Source organism: Agelaius phoeniceus, chromosome 28 (assembly GCF_051311805.1).
Source record: "Agelaius phoeniceus isolate bAgePho1 chromosome 28, bAgePho1.hap1, whole genome shotgun sequence".
Classification (NCBI taxonomy): Eukaryota; Metazoa; Chordata; class Aves; order Passeriformes; family Icteridae; genus Agelaius; species Agelaius phoeniceus.
The window spans coordinates 1,482,900-1,501,404 of record NC_135292.1 but is presented as its reverse complement, the minus strand read 5'-3'; the positions used below and the strand labels follow the sequence as shown (position 1 = coordinate 1,501,404).

Sequence of the window (18,505 nt, the reverse complement as noted above, 5' to 3'; positions counted from 1 at the left end):
ATTGACCTTGGCATCCTGGGGCACTTTCTGGGTGGGTGTTTGAATCTGCTTTTCCAGGCCTCGGGCTGAGCAGGGTGAGGCCGAGGCCTGGGCCCCTCCAGGCGGCGCCGGGAGCGCCCGGGGCAGCGGCGAGGGGCGGCCCTGAGGGGCGGCACAGGGGGCATTTCCCCCGAGCGGGCGGGCGGGCGGGCGGCGGGGAAAGGCGCCCTGGGCACAAGGGCCGGCACAAGGGCCCCGGCTCTCTGCAGTGCGGGCGGCCCAGCGCCAATCGCTGCTCCCGGAGCCGCTGCCAGGGCCGGGTCTCCTCCCCGCCGCTGACCCTGCACCTGCAGCACTGCCTCCGGCTCTGCCGGGCTCCCCGGCACGGACGGCAAGGACGTGGACACGCTGCAGCAGGGGCCCAGCAGGGACACCCAGATGGTGCCAGGGCTGCAGCTCCTCTCCTGCAAGGAAAGGCCGACAGAGCTCAGCTTCTTCAGCCTGGGAAAGAGACTGAGGCTTGATCCAGCTGTGGCCTTCCAGTACCTGAGGGCGCTTGACAGGGACTTTGTACGAGGACAGGCAAGGACAGGACAAGGGAGAATGGATCCATATGGAAAGAGAGTAGGTTTAGGTAAGGGATTCAGAAAAAAGACTCTCCTGGAACACATAGTCCAGGGCTGCTTGGCAAGCAGCAGCGCGCCGGGCGGGCGGGTGCCCCGGACAGAATAGCGGGAGCGCGGTGCCGCTCGCACAGGCGGAGAAGCCTCCCCTAGAGCAGCTCTACCGGGAGGGCCTGCTGCTGGGCAGCGGCAGCTGCGGCAGCGTTTACTCTGGGACCCAGATCGCCGACAGCCCCCGGCAGGCGGCAGGCCGTGAGCTCAGCCCGCCACTTGCCTTGGCTCGCAGGTGGCGAGTGTCCGAGGAGCGCATCTCGCAGTGGGCACGGCTGGGGAGTGAGCGGGGCCAGCGGGAGGAGCCGGCGGGGCGTGCCGGGTGGGGCTGAGGTGAGGCCCGGCAGGGCAGCAGCCGGAACGCTGCGAGGGCAGCGAGCGTGGAGTAAGCGGGGGCCACGCAGCACCCCGGGCCGGGCCATGGCGAGCCACGGCGGGGCCGGGCAGGGCTGCCCGAGGCGCGGCGCAGCTTCGGCCCCGCTGACGGCATCGTGGTCCCCCCGCAGCACAAGGGCGCCCTTGTGGCCCTGGAGCTGGCGCTGCTGTGGATGGTGTCGCGGCCTGGCTTCCGCGGCGTCGTGTTGCTCCTGAACTGGTTCGATGTGCCCGAGGGCTTTGCGCTGCTCATGGAGCGTCCACAGCGCTGTCAGCACCTCTGGTAGTTCCTGCACGAGCAGCGGTTCCTGACGGAGCCCCTGGGGCGGGGCTGTTCCACCAGGTGCTGGAGGCCATGGGGCACTGCAGCAGCCGCGGCGTCCTGCACCGCCACATCAAGGCCGAGAACGTCCTCATCGACCTGGCCACAGGCGAGGCGAAGCTCATCGACTTCGGCTGCGGCACGATTCTACAGGACAAGTTCTACACCTGTCATTAAACAAAAAATCTGCAATCTTTTTCGGAAAAAAAGACTTGCAAAACAAGTCAAACCAGTTGCTGCTAAAGTAAAGTTCTACCTGTTTGTTATTATAATCACCGGTCGTTTTCGCTAATTGCTCCTTTTGTATCGGTAAGGCCCTGCCTGAAGCTAAGTTGATGGCCCTTCTCTTTGAAACAGTGAGGGGAGGGGGGCATCAGAGGGCATGCAAAATAATATCAGGACCAGCATGCCATGGGAAGGAACCCTTGCAAACTTACCGTAAAGACCCCAAAAACAACGAGCCAGTACAGAATCAAGAAATTAGAGTGATGTCTGGACATGAGGAACAGAGTGCTGAGACTGCAGAGATGCTGAGAACCTTTGTTGCCCCTCACCCTGAGCTAAGACCTTATCTAGAACCAAGAGCACGAGCCGGGAGACTCTCTTAAGTTGGGAAACCTGGGGTGATGCCCCCTGTCTTTGAGAAGATGGGACCCCCAGCTCTGCTCCTAGTGGATGAAGGTTCACATTCCTCCTTCTCCGAGTCATCTTGGTAGTGGTGACCGTGAAACCACAGACCCGTCGAGCTTCCCAGCCTTGAGCTGATCACTTATAATAAAGACAGTATAAGGAGAAAAAGTCTCCTGCCCTCTATATTTCAACCCGGATGTCAAGTGAGCCTAAAGCTGGGGCCCAGCCAGGCAGCGGAGGTTACCCCCTTGGCTGGAGAGGAGGAAGAGGGAGGGAGGGAGCAGCATGGGCCTGATGAGCTGCGCCCTTGTCCCATAGGAACGCTGGAGTACAGCCCACTGGGGTGGATCTTCTCTGGCTGCTACCATGGCCTGCCACCATCTGGTCCCTGGACATCCTGCTCTATGAGCTGGTCTGCGGGCACCTTCCTTTCCGCACCAACGAGGATATTGTCCAGGGCCAGCTCTTCTTCCTGCCCTGGGTGTCTCAAGGTGGGGATGTGCCTTCGAGGCACGAGGGGAAGAACAGGGTTGGGAGGGGCAGCTGGCACATAAACGTCCTGCTCTTGCAGCTGGTGAGGAGGTGGATCTCCTGGGCTTAGCTGGAGGAGGTGGCACCTGTGCCTCTGTGCTGGTGTCCTCTGCAAGAGAGGATCGATAGGAAACTTTTGGCTGCAGCTCTGAGCACTCCTGATGTGGCCTGGGCACTGTGGAATGTGGGAGAGCATGGACAGGAGCCTTGTCCCACTGGGCGGTGGTTTCTGGTTTCTCTCCGCAGAGTGCCAACACCTCATCAGGTGGTGTTTATGCATGGAGCCCACAGACAGGCCAGCACTGGAGAACCTTTTTGAGCATTCTTGGCTGCAGGAGCCCTGCCTGGCCCAGGAGACAGCAGAGATGCCCCCTGTGCACAGGAGGATCCAGGAGCCCAGCCCGCAGCAGCGGCACGCGTCTTGTGGCGCTGGAAGAAAACCTCGGAGCGTTTCCCTGCGGCCGCAGCGCGGAGGAGAGAGCGCAGCCAAGGAGATGCTGCTTCCGCTGGTCCCCGCGAGCTGTGGAGGGAGCGGCTCCGTGCTGCCTGTCCCATTGGAGAAGTGGTGGCAGTGCGGTGAAGGTGCCACAGACTGGGACAGGGGAAACATCCCCCTGCAGCTCAATGGCATCGTGATGTCTCCGCAAGCCGAGGCACAGCTGGCATGTTCTTCTGGAGCACGACATGGAGCTGGGAACACCATCCTGGAGCTGGCCGCTGGCGGGGCAGAGCCGATTGGCTTTGGCTGCGGCCCCTGCCTGGAGGACACGCTCTGCGCCCCGATGGAATCAAGATGAGTCCCCAGCCGGCGCAGGGGCGGGGGGATGCTGGTGCTCCCAGGCACGGCAGGGCTCGGCCTGGCCACGCGCCGGAGGTTCCCCACTCGGCGGCGCTGGGGAATATTGATTTTTCCACCGGCCGCCGAGCTGCTTTTTGGCAGGACAGGGGATGGATGTTGTGGAAGGGGAGCTGGCTCCTGGCCTTGCTGACAGCTTCTGCCAGCCAGCCTGGCACGGGCTGAGGCGGGGGCAGCCAGCCTGACAAAAGCATCCATCCATGTGGATGGGGGCGGCAGAAGGGGACGGGTTCCGAAGCCGTGCCCCAGCTGGTCTGCTCTGCAGGCCCTTGAGGAAGGGGTGCGTTTATGGGCGGGAAAGATGGGGTTTTTCCCCACCCGTGGACAGGTTTAATTCTCACATGGAGTGGTCAGACCCTCCTCAGGCCCGGGAAATGGTGACAGGCTTTGTGCTTTTTCTTGTTTCCAGGTCTTGTTTTGAATTGACTTTCGTGCAATTGTTCTTTGTTTTTCCCAGGAGGATTACACCTGGTGCCCAGACTGGACGGGGAAGCGCCTGCAGCGTCCATGGAGCGCGTCCAGTGCCAGCGCTGCCCCAGGGGCCACGGTCTGCAGGGACAGCCCCTTCCAGAAGGACGAGGACCTGGTTTGGGATCGGCTCCTCTCCTGGCAGCAGCTCTCCAGAGGTGGGCACCCGGCTCCACAGCTCGGCTGGCAGAAGGGCTCTGGGCAGGTGGCAGCGGGCACACGGGCATCCTGCTCTTGCAGCTGCTGAGGAGGTTGCTGTGCCGGGATTAAGCGGAGGAGGTGGAACGTGGCCTGCCCCGCTGCCCTTCTCTAAAAACAGAGAATGGGTCGGGAGGTTTGGGCTCTGAGCACAGCCAGCAGCCTGGCCCGGGCACAGGCCATGGCGGGACAGGGGGACAGGAGCCAGCTGCCACTGACCGTGGCTCTCTGGTTTCTCTCTGCAGGCTGCCAGCACCTCATGCCATGGGAACGGCACCGCTCGGCCTGCCAGGCTGGGAGGGCTGAAGGGTGGTGTGTGTTCATTTGCTGTCAAAAAGAAATCTTTTTTTTTTTTTTTGTCATTTTCATCATTGGAGCGGTTCTTTCCCCCTTTTCCTAGCTTTTGGCCTCCCTTCCTCCAGGGTAATCTTTTTGTGTCCTTCCTCAGCCACTTGCTGGCATTTGGCAGGGGGAGTTAAACAATATGAAAAATTCAACAACAGCTCCTGTTGCCAACTGCAGCAGCTCCTTCAAGAGCCCCTTCCAGTGAGGTCTGCATGTGCCTTGCAAAAGGGAGTGGTTTGCAGTGATGAAGTTGTTGCCCTGGTGCAAAAGCTGTGAGGAAATCAGAAATGGCAAAATGCCAATTTGGCTCAACCCCTGCCCAGGTTTTTCATCTTTTCCCTCTGCTCCATGATAGGGCAGGCAGGGCTGGACTCCAGCAAAGTTCAAGTTCTTGGTGCTCCCTGGCATCAAAGGAATGAAGTAAACTCTTGTATGCAGGGACTGCAATAGGGCTACTGAAGGAAAAATGGAAATGTTGTGAGATGCAGCATCCTTCTTGTCTCCTTTGTCTCCCCAGGACCCTCTTGGAAAGGGAAATGCCCACACAGGCTTTATCTGACACCTTACCAGCCAGCCTTTCCCTCACTCCCTCATTTGCTCTCTAGACTCCACCAGCTCTCTCAACTCAGAGGAGCTCTCAGAGGAGAAAATGCTGCCCAGAGTGGGGATGTCTGATCCCTGTCCCATCTTCATTCCATTTGCGCCGCTCCCTCCCCCATCAAAGAGACCAAAGGATCCCCCCAATCCCAGGGTTCTGCAGCAGATCCCAGGCATGTTCCCTCCTCTGCTCCTTGGTGGCCCCTGGGAGGCTCCAGAACCCTTCCTGTGTGTAGGACAGCTGCTGCAGCACTGCTGCGCCTGCATGTGAGCAGCGCCCAAGGAGCAGCTGTGCAAGTTCCGAGTCGGAAGCGGAACCCTCAGTGCGCACAAATGACAACTGTCATTTCAGGGGCTGGTAGGAGAAGCTAAATCCATCCGCTCTCTGCCCTTTCTAGACATGGCCATGCTGATGCAATTGGAAGAATTGCCCCTGCCCGGGAAGCTCTCAGGTAGAAGAGAAGAGCAAAAGCCATATGTTTCTGAGGTGCTAGCTGCCAGTGCCTCAGGTTTTCCTTCCAATTTCTAAGGGGTTTTGACTTTTTTACCATTTCAACACTTTCTGTGCGCCCCTGTGAGCGAGTAGAGAAGCACAAGGCTTCTCCCTCAAAGCCTTGAGGCAGTGCCAAGGCTCTTTTCTCCTGATGATTTTGTAATCCTGTCCAGACACTGATAGCAAAGATGTGCTGGTGACAAAAGATTGACCTTGGAGTTACAGTGCTGTGGAAGTGACAACCTGGTCAGAGAGCGAGAAAGCAAGATAAATTTTCTCACAGTGAACTTGTGAGATTTTTAGGGCGTTGTAGAGAAACGATGATAACTTGTTATTATAAACAACATGCAGGTGGTATTTTCCTATTCTTTGTTTTCCTGTTCTTCTCAAGGATTGTTTGTGAGAAAAGTGTTTTTGTTAATTAGCCAATCAAGTGGAATGCATCGGTATTGTATTTAAAAGAGAAGAGATTTTTTGTATTTAAGCTGCCACAGTGCAAAACAGCCGTCTGTGCTGCTTTCTTACTCAACAACATCTGGTGACCAACGCCGTGTACGGCACTGATCGGCCCCTCGTGGATCGCGGGACGGACGGAGACGCACGGGACCTCTGCTGCAATTCCACCGGGACCCCGCGGCTCCCGCGCGGTCCTCCCGCGCTCGCACACCCTCTGTTCCCCTGGAGAGGTAACGACCTTTCCCCGCATCATCCTGGAAGGGGCTGGGACTGCAGTTATGCCCTGATAGCATAGAACACCGGGTGGGGAGGAATCCCCCAGCGCAGCCGACAGTCCGTGCTTTGCTGGGGTTGGGTGCCGGTGTTTCCGTGATGGGAAACCACGTTTCTAAAGAAAAAGAAGACTTCCCCTGTGCCGCTTTCGGCCCCTCTGTCACCAGCGCATCGTTTCTCCCCTTTCCTACGAAGAGCCGCCAGCGAGTCACTGCGGCGGTCAGCCCCGCCTTCCCCGCCCCGCCCCGCCGGCGACTGACTCTCTCAGGGCTGGCAGGAGCTGCCGTTCCCAGCATATCCCGGGTAAGAGCGGAGTCAGCTCCACCATCGGCGGTCGCCATGACAACGCTGGCCACGCCATCGGCTCCCTCGTCATCAGCCACAGAGCCTGAGCAGCTGCACCGGCCACACCTATCGTCAGCGCCTGCCGGCGAGTGTCTATTCCAGCTGACATCACGGTTCCGGCCGTCTTCCCACTCCTTTTCCACGGCGCCTGCGCAGACAACAGTGACCGTCTCCGCGGCTGCACCGACGTGACTCCGAACGGAGGCTCACACACTGGAGGCTGGGTCTCCCATTCTTGCCTCGCCCTTGTTGCAAGGCAGCTGCCTCCTCCTCGGCTGGCAGCTTTACTTTTAGGGAAATCCAGCAGAATTTTAAAATTTCCTGCTTGGCACCCCTCTTTCTGCCAGGCCAAGTGGCCGCACAGGGATACCATTTCTATGGGAAAAATCAGTAATTTCCCCATGATCTGGGTATCAGCAGAGAGGTGATGTTTGGGGCCCTAAGGACTTGCAGGGTCCTCATTGCCAGCAGCTTTAGTTTTGGAGAAAATAAGCCAAGTTTGCAAATTTCACACAGGGAACGATGCAGACGGCCAGGGCGAGTGGCCTGAAACAGACACATTTTCCATGGGGAAAATGAAGTCTTGTCCCCAGGGTCTGGGTATCAATGAAAGGTGGCCTTTGGGGCTCAAAGGACACGCAGGCTCCTAGCTGCCGGTTGCTTTAGTTGTGGAGGGATCCAGCAAAGTTTAAAAATTTCTCACTGGGCACGGCCCTGTTGGCCAGGGCAAATGGCTGCAAAGAGAGGCCATTTTCCATGGGGAAAAGGAGTCCTTTCCCCAGGGTCTGGGTGTCTGAGGAGAGGTGGCCTTTGTGACTCTAAGCTCCTAGTTGCCGGCACCTTTAGTTGTGGAGGAATCCAGTAAAGTTTGCAAATTTCTGACTGGGTACTGCCCTGTTGGCAAGGGCAAATGGCTGCAAAGAGAGGCCATTTTGCATGGGCAAAAGAAGTCCTTTCCCCAGGGTCTGGGTGTCAGATGAAAGGTGGCCTTTGGGGCTCTAAGGACTTGCAGGGTCTGAGTTGCTAGCACCTTTACTTTTGGAAGAATCCAGCAAAGTTTGCAAATTTTTCAGTGGGCACTGCCCTGTTGGCCAGGGCAAATGGCTGCAAAGAGAGGCCATTTTCCATGGGGAAAAGGAGTAATTTCCCCAGGGTCTGGCTATCAATGAAAGGTGGCCTTTGGGGCTCTAAGGACTTGCAGGGTACTACTTACTGGCTCTAGTAGAGGAAATGTATTGTATTTGAATATCTGTATAGAGGCTTTGCCCCAGAGGTCCCGGTTGTCCCTGATGGACTGCAGCTGTGACCATTGAAGAGAGCTGGGATAAAAGAGGGCGGGTTAGCCATTCAGGGAGAGCCTTGAAGGAGCCCTGAACTGGGAAAGAACAGCATGCAGAAGAAAGCGTCTGTGCTGTGAAGATCTGCAGCCATAAAAACACACTGAGGAGGTATGGACTTTAGAAATCTGATAACAGCATCATGGGACTCTAGAGAAATAGAACAACAACAACTGGCAGCTTTAGATTTGGAGAAATCCAGCAAAGATTGCAATTTTCTTGCTGGGCACCACCCTCTTGGTCAGGGCGAGAGGCCAGAAATGGAGGCCATTTTCCATGGGGAAAATGAAGTCATTGGCCCAGGGTCTGGGTATCAGATGAAAGGTGGCATCTGGGGCCTTTAGGACTTCTAGGGTCCTTGTTGCCGGCAGCTTTAGTTTTGGAGAAAATCAGCCAAGTTTGCAAATTTCACACCGGGAACGATGCAGATGGCCAGAGCGAGTGGCCTCAAACCGACCCCATTTTCCATGGGGAAAAGGAGTCCTTTTCCCAGGATCTGGGTGTCAGATGAAAGGTGGCCTCTGGGGCCCTAAGGTGTTTCAGGGTCCTAGTTTCTGGCAGCTTTACTTTTAGGGAAATCAGGCAGAATTTTCAGATTTCCTGCTTGGCACCCCTCTTTCTGCCAGGCCATGTGGCCGCACAGGGATACAATTTCAATGGGAAAAAGAAGTAATTTCCCCATGATCTGGGTATCAGCAAAAAGGTGATATTTGGGGCCCTAAGGACTTCTAGGGTCCTCGTTGCCAGCAGCTTTAGTTTTGCAGAATATCAGCCAAGTTTGCAAATTTCACACCGGGAGCAATGGAGATGGCCAGGGCGAGAGGCTTCAAACCGACCCCATTTTCCATGGCGAAAACAAATCATGTCCCCAGGGTCTGGGTGTCAGATGAAAGGTGGCCTTTGGGGCTCTAAGGACTTGCAGGGTCTGAGTTGCTAGCACCTTTACTTTTGGAAGAATCCAGCAAAGTTTGCAAATTTCTCACTGGGCTCTGCCCTGTTGGCCAGGGCAAATTGCTGCAAAGACAGGCCATTTTGCATGGGCAAAAGAAGTCCTTTCCCCAGGGTCTGGGTGTCAGATGAAAGGTGGCCTTTGGGGCTCTAAGGACTTGCAGGGTACTTCTTACTGGCACCTTTGGAGTTGGACGAATCCAGCAAAGACTGCAATGTCTTGCTGGGCACCACCCTCTTGGTCAGGGCGAGAGGCCAGAAAGGGAGGCCATTTTCCATGGGGAAAATGAAGTCATTGGCCCAGGGTCTGGCTATCAGATGAAAGGTGGCATCTAGGGCCCTAAGGAGTTGCAGGGTCCTCGTGTCTGGCAGCTTTACCTTTAGGGAAATCAGGAAGAATTTTCAGATTTCCTGCTTGGCACCCCACTTTCTGCCAGGCCAAGTGGCCACACAGGGATACCATTTCTATGGGAAAAATCAGTAATTTCCCCATGATCTGGGTATCAGCAAAAAGGTGATATTTGGGGCCCTAAGGACTTGCAGCGTCCTAGTTGCTGGCAGCTTTTCTTTTGGAAGAATCCAGCAGAGTTTGCAAATTGCTCGCTTGGCACTGCCTACCTGCCACGCCAAGTGGCCAAAAATGAAGGCCATTTTCCATGGGAAAAATGTCCTTTACCCAGGGTCTCAGTAATATGTTCAAGGTGGCCTTTGAGGCTCTAAGTACTTACAGGATCCTAGTTGCTGCCAGCTTTCCTTTTGGAAAAATCCAGCAAAGATTTGGTAATTCTAGTTTGTCTCCCCTATTTCTGCCAGGATGAGTGGCTGCAAACGGAGGCCATTTCCCATGGGAAAAAGAAGTCCTTTCCCCAGGGTCTGAGTATCAGATGAAAGGTGGCCTTTGGGGCTCTAAGGACTTCCAGGGTCCTCGTTGCCAGCAGCTTTAGTTTTGGAGAAAATCAGCCAAGTTTGCAAATTTCACACCGGGAACGATGCAGATGGCCAGGGCGAGTGGCCTCAAACTGACCCCATTTTCCATGGGGAAAATGAAGTCACGTCCCCAGGGTCTGGGTGTCAGATGAAAGGTGGCCTTTGGGGCTCTAAGGACTTGCAAGCTCCTAGTTGCTGGCACCTTTAGTTGTGGAGGAATCCAGCAAAGTGTAAAAATTTCTCACTGAGCACGGCCCTGTTGGCCAGGGCAAATGGCTGCAAATGGAGGCCCTTTTGCATGGGAAAAAGAACTCCTTTCCCCAGGGTCTGGGTGTCAGATGAAAGGTGGCCTTTAGGGCTCCAAGGATTTCCACAGTCCTCGTTGCCAGCAGCATTAGTTTTGGAGAAAATCAGCCATGATTGCAAATTTCACACTGGGAACGATGCAGGTGGCCAGGGCTAGTGCCCTCAAACTGACCCCATTTTCCATGGGGAAAATGAAGTCATGTCCCCAGGGTCTTGGTGTCAGATGAAAGGTGGCCTTTGGGGCTCTAAGGACTCTATAGCTCCTAGTTGCTGGCACCTTTAGTACTGGAGGAATACAGCAAAATTTGAAAATTTCACTCAGGGAACGATGCTGATGGCCAGGGCAATTGGGCTCAAACTGACCCCGTTTTCCTTGGGGAAAATGGAGACATGTCCGCAGGGTCTGGGTGTCAGATGAAAGGTGGCCTTGGGGGCTCTAAGGACTTGCAAGCTTCTAGTTGCCAACAGCGTTAGTTCTGCAGGAATCCAGCAAAGTGCAAAAATTTCTCACTGGGCACTGCCCTGTTGGCCAGGGCAAATGGCTGCAAATGAAGGCCATTTTGCATAGGAAAAGAAGTCATTGGTCCCGGGTCTGCGTATAGGATGAAAGGCGGCCTTTGGGGCCTTAGGGTGTTGCAGGGTCCTCGTTGCCTGCAGCTTTACTTTTCGTGAAAATCAGCCAAGTTTGCAAATTTCCCACTGGGAACGATGCAGATGGCAAGGGCGAGTGGCCTCAAACTGACTCCATTTTCCATGGGGAAAATGAAGTCATGTCCCCAGGGTCTGAGTATCAATGAAAGGTGGACTTTGGGGCCCTAAGGGCTTCCTGCGTCCTCGTTGCCAGCAGCTTCAGTTTTGGAGAAAATCAGCCAAGTTTGCAAATTTCCCACCGGGAACGATGCAGATGGCCAGTGCTAGTGGCCTCAAACTGACCCCGTTTTCCATGGGGAAAATGAAGTCATGTCCCCAGCGTCTGGGTGTCAGATGAAAGGTGGCCATGGGGCTCTAAGGACTTTCAAGCCCCTAGTTGCTGGCAGCTTCAATTGTGGAGGAATCTGGCAATATTGAAAAATTTCTCACTTGGCACTGCCACTTTGGCCAGGGCAAATGGCTGCAAAGAGAGCCCATTTTGCATGGGAAAAAGAAATCCTTTCCCCAGGGTCTGGCTATCAGATGAAAGTTGGCATCTGGGGCTCTAAGGACTTGCAGCGTCCTAGTTGCTGGCAGCTTTTCTTTTGGAAGAATCCAGCAGAGTTTGCAAATTGCTCGCTTGGCACTGCCTACCTGCCACGCCAAGTGGCCAAAAATGAAGGCCATTTTCCATGGGAAAAATGTCCTTTACCCAGGGTCTCATTAATATGTTCAAGGTGGCCTTTGAGGCTCTAAGTACTTACAGGATCCTAGTTGCTGCCAGCTTTCCTTTTGGAAAAATCCAGCAAAGATTTGGTAATTCTAGCTTGTCTCCCCTCTTTCTGCCAGGATGAGTGGCTGCAAACGGAGGCCATTTCCCATGGGAAAAAGAAGTCCTTTCCCCAGGGTCTGGGTGTCAAATGAAAGGTGGCCTTTGGGGCTCTAAGGACTTCCAGTGGGCTCGTTGCCAGCAGCTTTATTTTTGGAGAAAATCAGCCAAGTTTGCAAATTTCACACCGGGAATGATGGAGATGGCCAGGGCGAGTGGCCTCAAACTGATTCGATTTTCTATGGGGAAAATGAAGTCATGTCCCCAGGGTCTGGGTGTCAATGAAAGTTGGACTTTTGGGCTCTAAGGACTTCCAGGGTCCTCGTTCCCAGCAGCTTTACTTTTGGAGAATATCTGCCAAGTTTGCAAATTTCACACCAGGAACGATGCAGATTTTTCCATGGGAAAAATGTCCTTTCCTCAGGGTCTCAGTATTATGTTCAAGGTGGCCTTTGAGGCTCTAAGTACTTACAGGATCCTAGTTGCTGCCAGCTTTCCTTTTGGAAAAATCCAGCAAAGATTTGGTAATTCTAGCTTGGCTCCCCTCTTTCTGCCTGGGTGAGTGGCTGCAAACGGAGGCCATTTCCCATGGGAAAAAGAAGTCCTTTCCCCAGGGTCTGGGTGTCAGATGAAAGGTGGCCTTTGGGGCTCTAAGGACTTGCAAGCTCCTAGTTGCTGGCACCTTTAGTTGTGGAGGAATCCAGCAAAGTGTAAAAATTTCTCACTGGGCACTGCCCTGTTGGCCAGGCAAATGGCTGCAAATGGAGGCCATTTTGCATGGGGAAATGAAGTCATTGGCCCAGGGTCTGGGAGTCAGATGAAAGGTATCATCTGGGGCCCTAAGGACTTCCAGGGTCCTCGTTCCCAGCAACTTTACTTTTGGAGAAAATCAGCCAAGTGTGCAAATTTCACACCAGGAACGATGCAGATGGCCAGGGCGAGTGGCCTCAAACTGACCCCAACTTCCTTGGGGAAAATGAAGTCATGTCCCCAGGGTCTGGGTGTCAGATGAAAGGTGGCCTTTGGGGCTCTAAGGACTTGCCAGCTCCTAGTTGCCGGCAGCTTTATTTCTGGAGGAATCCAGCAAAGTGTAAAAATTTCTCACAGGGCATTGCCGTGTTGGCCAGGGCAAATGGCTGCAAAGGGAGGCCATTTTCCATGGGGAAAAAGAAGTCCTTTCCCCAGGGTCTGGGTGTCAGATGAAAGGTGGCCTTTGGGGCTCTAAGGACTTGTAGGGTACTTCTTACTGGCAGCTTTAGATTTGGAGAAATCCAGCAAAGATTGCAAATTTCTTGCTGGGCACCACCCTCTTGGTCAGGGCAAGAGGCTAGAAATGGAGGCCATTTTCCATGGGGAAAATGAAGTCATTGGCCCAGGGTGTGAGTATCAGATGAAAACTGGTATCTGGGGCCCTAAGGAGTTGCAGGGTCCTCGTTGCCAGCAGCATTAGTTTTGGAGAAAATCAGCCAAGTTTGCAAATTTCACACCGGGAGCAATGCAGATGGCCAGGGCGAGTGGCCTCAAACTGATCTTGTTTTCCATGGGGAAAATTAAGTCATGTCCCCAGGGTCTGGGTTTCAGATGAAAGGTGGCCTTTGGGGCTCTAAGGACTTGCAAGCTCCTAGTTCCTGGCACCTTTAGTTGTGGAGGAATCCAGCAAAGTGTAAAAATTTCTCACTGGGCACTGCCCTGTTGGCCAGGGCAAATGGCTGCAAATGGAGGCCATTTTCCATGGGGAAAATGAAGTCATTGGCCCAGGGTCTGGGAGTCAGATGAAAGGTATCATCTGGGGCCCTAAGGACTTCCAGGGTCCTCGTTCCCAGCAACTTTACTTTTGGAGAAAATCAGCCAAGTGTGCAAATTTCACACCAGGAACGATGCAGATGGCCAGGGCGAGTGGCCTCAAACTGACCCCAACTTCCTTGGGGAAAATGAAGTCATGTCCCCAGCGTCTGGGTGTCAGATGAAAGGCGGCCTTTGGGGCTCTAAGGACTTGCAAGCTCCTACTTGCTGGCAGCTTTAGTGGTAGAGGAAATCAGCAAAGTTTAAAAATTTCTCACTGCGCACTGCCCTGTTGGCCAGGGCAAATGGCTGCAAAGAGAGGCCATTTTGCATGGGGAAAATGAAGTCATTGGCCCAGGGTCTGGGTGTCAGATGAAAGGTGGCATTTGGGGCTCTAAGGACTTCCAGGGTCCTCGTTGCCAGCAGCTTCAGTTTTGAAGAAAATCAGCCAAGTTTGCAAATTTCACACCAGGAATGATGCAGATGGCCAGGGCGAGTGGCCTCAAACTGACCCCATTTTCCCTGGGGAAAATGAAGTCATGTCCCCAGCGTCTGGGTGTCAGATGAAAGGTGGCCTTTGGGGCTCTAAGGTCTTGCAAGCTCCTAGTTGCCAACAGCGTTAGTTCCGCAGGAATCCAGCAAATTGCAAAAATTTCTCACTGAGCACTGCCCTGTTGGCCAGGGCAAATGGCTGCAAAGAGAGGCCATTTTGCATGGGAAAAAGAAGTCCTTTCCCCAGGGTCTGGCTATCAGATGAAAGGTGGCATCTGGGGCTCTAAGGACTTGCAGCGTCCTAGTTGCTGGCAGCTTTTCTTTCGGAAGAATCCAGCAGAGTTTGCAAATTGTTCGCTTGGCACTGCCTACCTGCCATGCCAAGTGGCCAAAAATGAAGGCCATTTTCTATGGGAAAAATGTCCTTTACCCAGGGTCTCATTAATATGTTCAAGGTGGCCTTTGAGGCTCTAAGTACTTACAGGATCCTAGTTGCTGCCAGCTTTCCTTTTGGAAAAATCCAGCAAAGATTTGGTAATTCTAGCTTGTCTCCCCTCTTTCCTCCAGGGAGAGTGGCTGCAAATGGAGGCCATTTCCCATGGGAAAAAAAAACTCCTTTCCCCAGGGTCTGCATATCAGATGAAAGGTGGCCTTTGGGGCTCTAAGGACTTCCAGTGTGCTCGTTGCCAGCAGCTTTAGTTTTGGAGAAAATCAGCCAAGTTTGCAAATTTCACACTGGGAACAATGCAGACGGCCAGGGCGAGTGGCCTCAAACTGGCCCCAACTTCCTTGGGGAAAATGAAGTCACGTCCCCAGGGTCTGGGTGTCAGATGAAAGGTGGCCTTTGGGGCTCTAAGGACTTGCAAGCTCCTAGTTGCCGGTAGCTTTATTTCTGGAGGAATCCAGCAAAGTGTAAAAATTTCTCACAGGGCATTGCCGTGTTGGCCAGGGCAAATGGCTGCAAAGGGAGGCCATTTTCCATGGGGAAAATGAAGTCATTGGCCCAGGGTCTGGGTGTCAGATGAAAGGTGGCCTTTGGGGCTCCAAGGACTTCCAGGGTCCTCGTTCCCAGCAGCTTTGCTTTTGGAGAAAATCAGCCATGATTGCAAATTTCACACCGGGAACGATGCAGATTTTTCCATTGGAAAAATGTCCTTTCCTCAGGGTCTCAGTATTATGTTCAAGGTGGCCTTTGAGGCTCTAAGTACTTACAGGATCCAAGTTGCTGCCAGCTTTCCTTTTGGAAAAATCCAGCAAAGATTTGGTAATTCTAGCTTGTCTCCCCTCTTTCTGCCAGGATGAGTGGCTGCAAACGGAGGCCATTTCCCATGGGAAAAAGAAGTCCTTTCCCCAGGGTCTGGGTGTCAGATGAAAGGTGGCCTTTGGGGCTCTAAGGACTTGCAAGCTCCTAGTTGCTGGCACCTTTAGTTGTGGAGGAATCCAGCAAAGTGTAAAAATTTCTCACTGGGCACTGCCCTGTTGGCCGGGGCATATGGCTGCAAAAAGAGGCCATTTTGCATGGGAAAAAGAAGTCCTTTCCCCAGGGTCTGGCTATCAGATGAAAGTTGGCATCTGGGGCTCTAAGGACTTGCAGCGTCCTAGTTGCTGGCAGCTTTTCTTTTGGAAGAATCCAGCAGAGTTTGCAAATTGCTCGCTTGGCACTGCCTACCTGCCACGCCAAGTGGCCAAAAATGAAGGCCATTTTCCATGGGAAAAATGTCCTTTACCCAGGGTCTCATTAATATGTTCAAGGTGGCCTTTGAGGCTCTAAGTACTTACAGGATCCTAGTTGCTGCCAGCTTTCCTTTTGGAAAAATCCAGCAAAGATTTGGTAATTCTAGCTTGTCTCCCCTCTTTCTGCCAGGATGAGTGGCTGCAAACGGAGGCCATTTCCCATGGGAAAAAGAAGTCCTTTCCCCAGGGTCTGGGTGTCAAATGAAAGGTGGCCTTTGGGGCTCTAAGGACTTCCAGTGGGCTCGTTGCCAGCAGCTTTATTTTTGGAGAAAATCAGCCAAGTTTGCAAATTTCACACCGGGAATGATGGAGATGGCCAGGGCGAGTGGCCTCAAACTGATTCGATTTTCTATGGGGAAAATGAAGTCATGTCCCCAGGGTCTGGGTGTCAATGAAAGTTGGACTTTTGGGCTCTAAGGACTTCCAGGGTCCTCGTTCCCAGCAGCTTTACTTTTGGAGAATATCTGCCAAGTTTGCAAATTTCACACCAGGAACGATGCAGATTTTTCCATGGGAAAAATGTCCTTTCCTCAGGGTCTCAGTATTATGTTCAAGGTGGCCTTTGAGGCTCTAAGTACTTACAGGATCCTAGTTGCTGCCAGCTTTCCTTTTGGAAAAATCCAGCAAAGATTTGGTAATTCTAGCTTGGCTCCCCTCTTTCTGCCAGGGTGAGTGGCTGCAAACGGAGGCCATTTCCCATGGGAAAAAGAAGTCCTTTCCCCAGGGTCTGGGTGTCAGATGAAAGGTGGCCTTTGGGGCTCTAAGGACTTGCAAGCTCCTAGTTTCTGGCACCTTTAGTTGTGGAGGAATCCAGCAAAGTGTAAAAATTTCTCACTGGGCACTGCCCTGTTGGCCAGGCAAATGGCTGCAAATGGAGGCCATTTTGCATGGGGAAATGAAGTCATTGGCCCAGGGTCTGGGAGTCAGATGAAAGGTATCATCTGGGGCCCTAAGGACTTCCAGGGTCCTCGTTCCCAGCAACTTTACTTTTGGAGAAAATCAGCCAAGTGTGCAAATTTCACACCAGGAACGATGCAGATGGCCAGGGCGAGTGGCCTCAAACTGACCCCAACTTCCTTGGGGAAAATGAAGTCATGTCCCCAGGGTCTGGGTGTCAGATGAAAGGTGGCCTTTGGGGCTCTAAGGACTTGCCAGCTCCTAGTTGCCGGCAGCTTTATTTCTGGAGGAATCCAGCAAAGTGTAAAAATTTCTCACAGGGCATTGCCGTGTTGGCCAGGGCAAATGGCTGCAAAGGGAGGCCATTTTCCATGGGGAAAAAGAAGTCCTTTCCCCAGGGTCTGGGTGTCAGATGAAAGGTGGCCTTTGGGGCTCTAAGGACTTGTAGGGTACTTCTTACTGGCAGCTTTAGATTTGGAGAAATCCAGCAAAGATTGCAAATTTCTTGCTGGGCACCACCCTCTTGGTCAGGGCAAGAGGCTAGAAATGGAGGCCATTTTCCATGGGGAAAATGAAGTCATTGGCCCAGGGTGTGAGTATCAGATGAAAACTGGTATCTGGGGCCCTAAGGAGTTGCAGGGTCCTCGTTGCCAGCAGCATTAGTTTTGGAGAAAATCAGCCAAGTTTGCAAATTTCACACCGGGAGCAATGCAGATGGCCAGGGCGAGTGGCCTCAAACTGATCTTGTTTTCCATGGGGAAAATTAAGTCATGTCCCCAGGGTCTGGGTTTCAGATGAAAGGTGGCCTTTGGGGCTCTAAGGACTTGCAAGCTCCTAGTTCCTGGCACCTTTAGTTGTGGAGGAATCCAGCAAAGTGTAAAAATTTCTCACTGGGCACTGCCCTGTTGGCCAGGGCAAATGGCTGCAAATGGAGGCCATTTTCCATGGGGAAAATGAAGTCATTGGCCCAGGGTCTGGGAGTCAGATGAAAGGTATCATCTGGGGCCCTAAGGACTTCCAGGGTCCTCGTTCCCAGCAGCTTTATTTTTGGAGAAAATCAGCCAAGTTTGCAAATTTCACACCGGGAATGATGGAGATGGCCAGGGCGAGTGGCCTCAAACTGATTCGATTTTCTATGGGGAAAATGAAGTCATGTCCCCAGGGTCTGGGTGTCAATGAAAGTTGGACTTTTGGGCTCTAAGGACTTCCAGGGTCCTCGTTCCCAGCAGCTTTACTTTTGGAGAATATCTGCCAAGTTTGCAAATTTCACACCAGGAACGATGCAGATTTTTCCATGGGAAAAATGTCCTTTCCTCAGGGTCTCAGTATTATGTTCAAGGTGGCCTTTGAGGCTCTAAGTACTTACAGGATCCTAGTTGCTGCCAGCTTTCCTTTTGGAAAAATCCAGCAAAGATTTGGTAATTCTAGCTTGGCTCCCCTCTTTCTGCCAGGGTGAGTGGCTGCAAACGGAGGCCATTTCCCATGGGAAAAAGAAGTCCTTTCCCCAGGGTCTGGGTGTCAGATGAAAGGTGGCCTTTGGGGCTCTAAGGACTTGCAAGCTCCTAGTTTCTGGCACCTTTAGTTGTGGAGGAATCCAGCAAAGTGTAAAAATTTCTCACTGGGCACTGCCCTGTTGGCCAGGCAAATGGCTGCAAATGGAGGCCATTTTGCATGGGGAAATGAAGTCATTGGCCCAGGGTCTGGGAGTCAGATGAAAGGTATCATCTGGGGCCCTAAGGACTTCCAGGGTCCTCGTTCCCAGCAACTTTACTTTTGGAGAAAATCAGCCAAGTGTGCAAATTTCACACCAGGAACGATGCAGATGGCCAGGGCGAGTGGCCTCAAACTGACCCCAACTTCCTTGGGGAAAATGAAGTCATGTCCCCAGGGTCTGGGTGTCAGATGAAAGGTGGCCTTTGGGGCTCTAAGGACTTGCCAGCTCCTAGTTGCCGGCAGCTTTATTTCTGGAGGAATCCAGCAAAGTGTAAAAATTTCTCACAGGGCATTGCCGTGTTGGCCAGGGCAAATGGCTGCAAAGGGAGGCCATTTTCCATGGGGAAAAAGAAGTCCTTTCCCCAGGG

General features: G+C 53.3%; 1 pseudogene; it reads left to right on the top strand.

Annotated features, from left to right (window-relative positions):
- The first annotated feature begins 582 nt into the window (after positions 1 to 582).
- Positions 583 to 6,589, top strand: LOC143696038 (serine/threonine-protein kinase pim-1-like; annotated as a pseudogene).
- Positions 6,590 to 18,505: the final 11,916 nt, after the last annotated feature.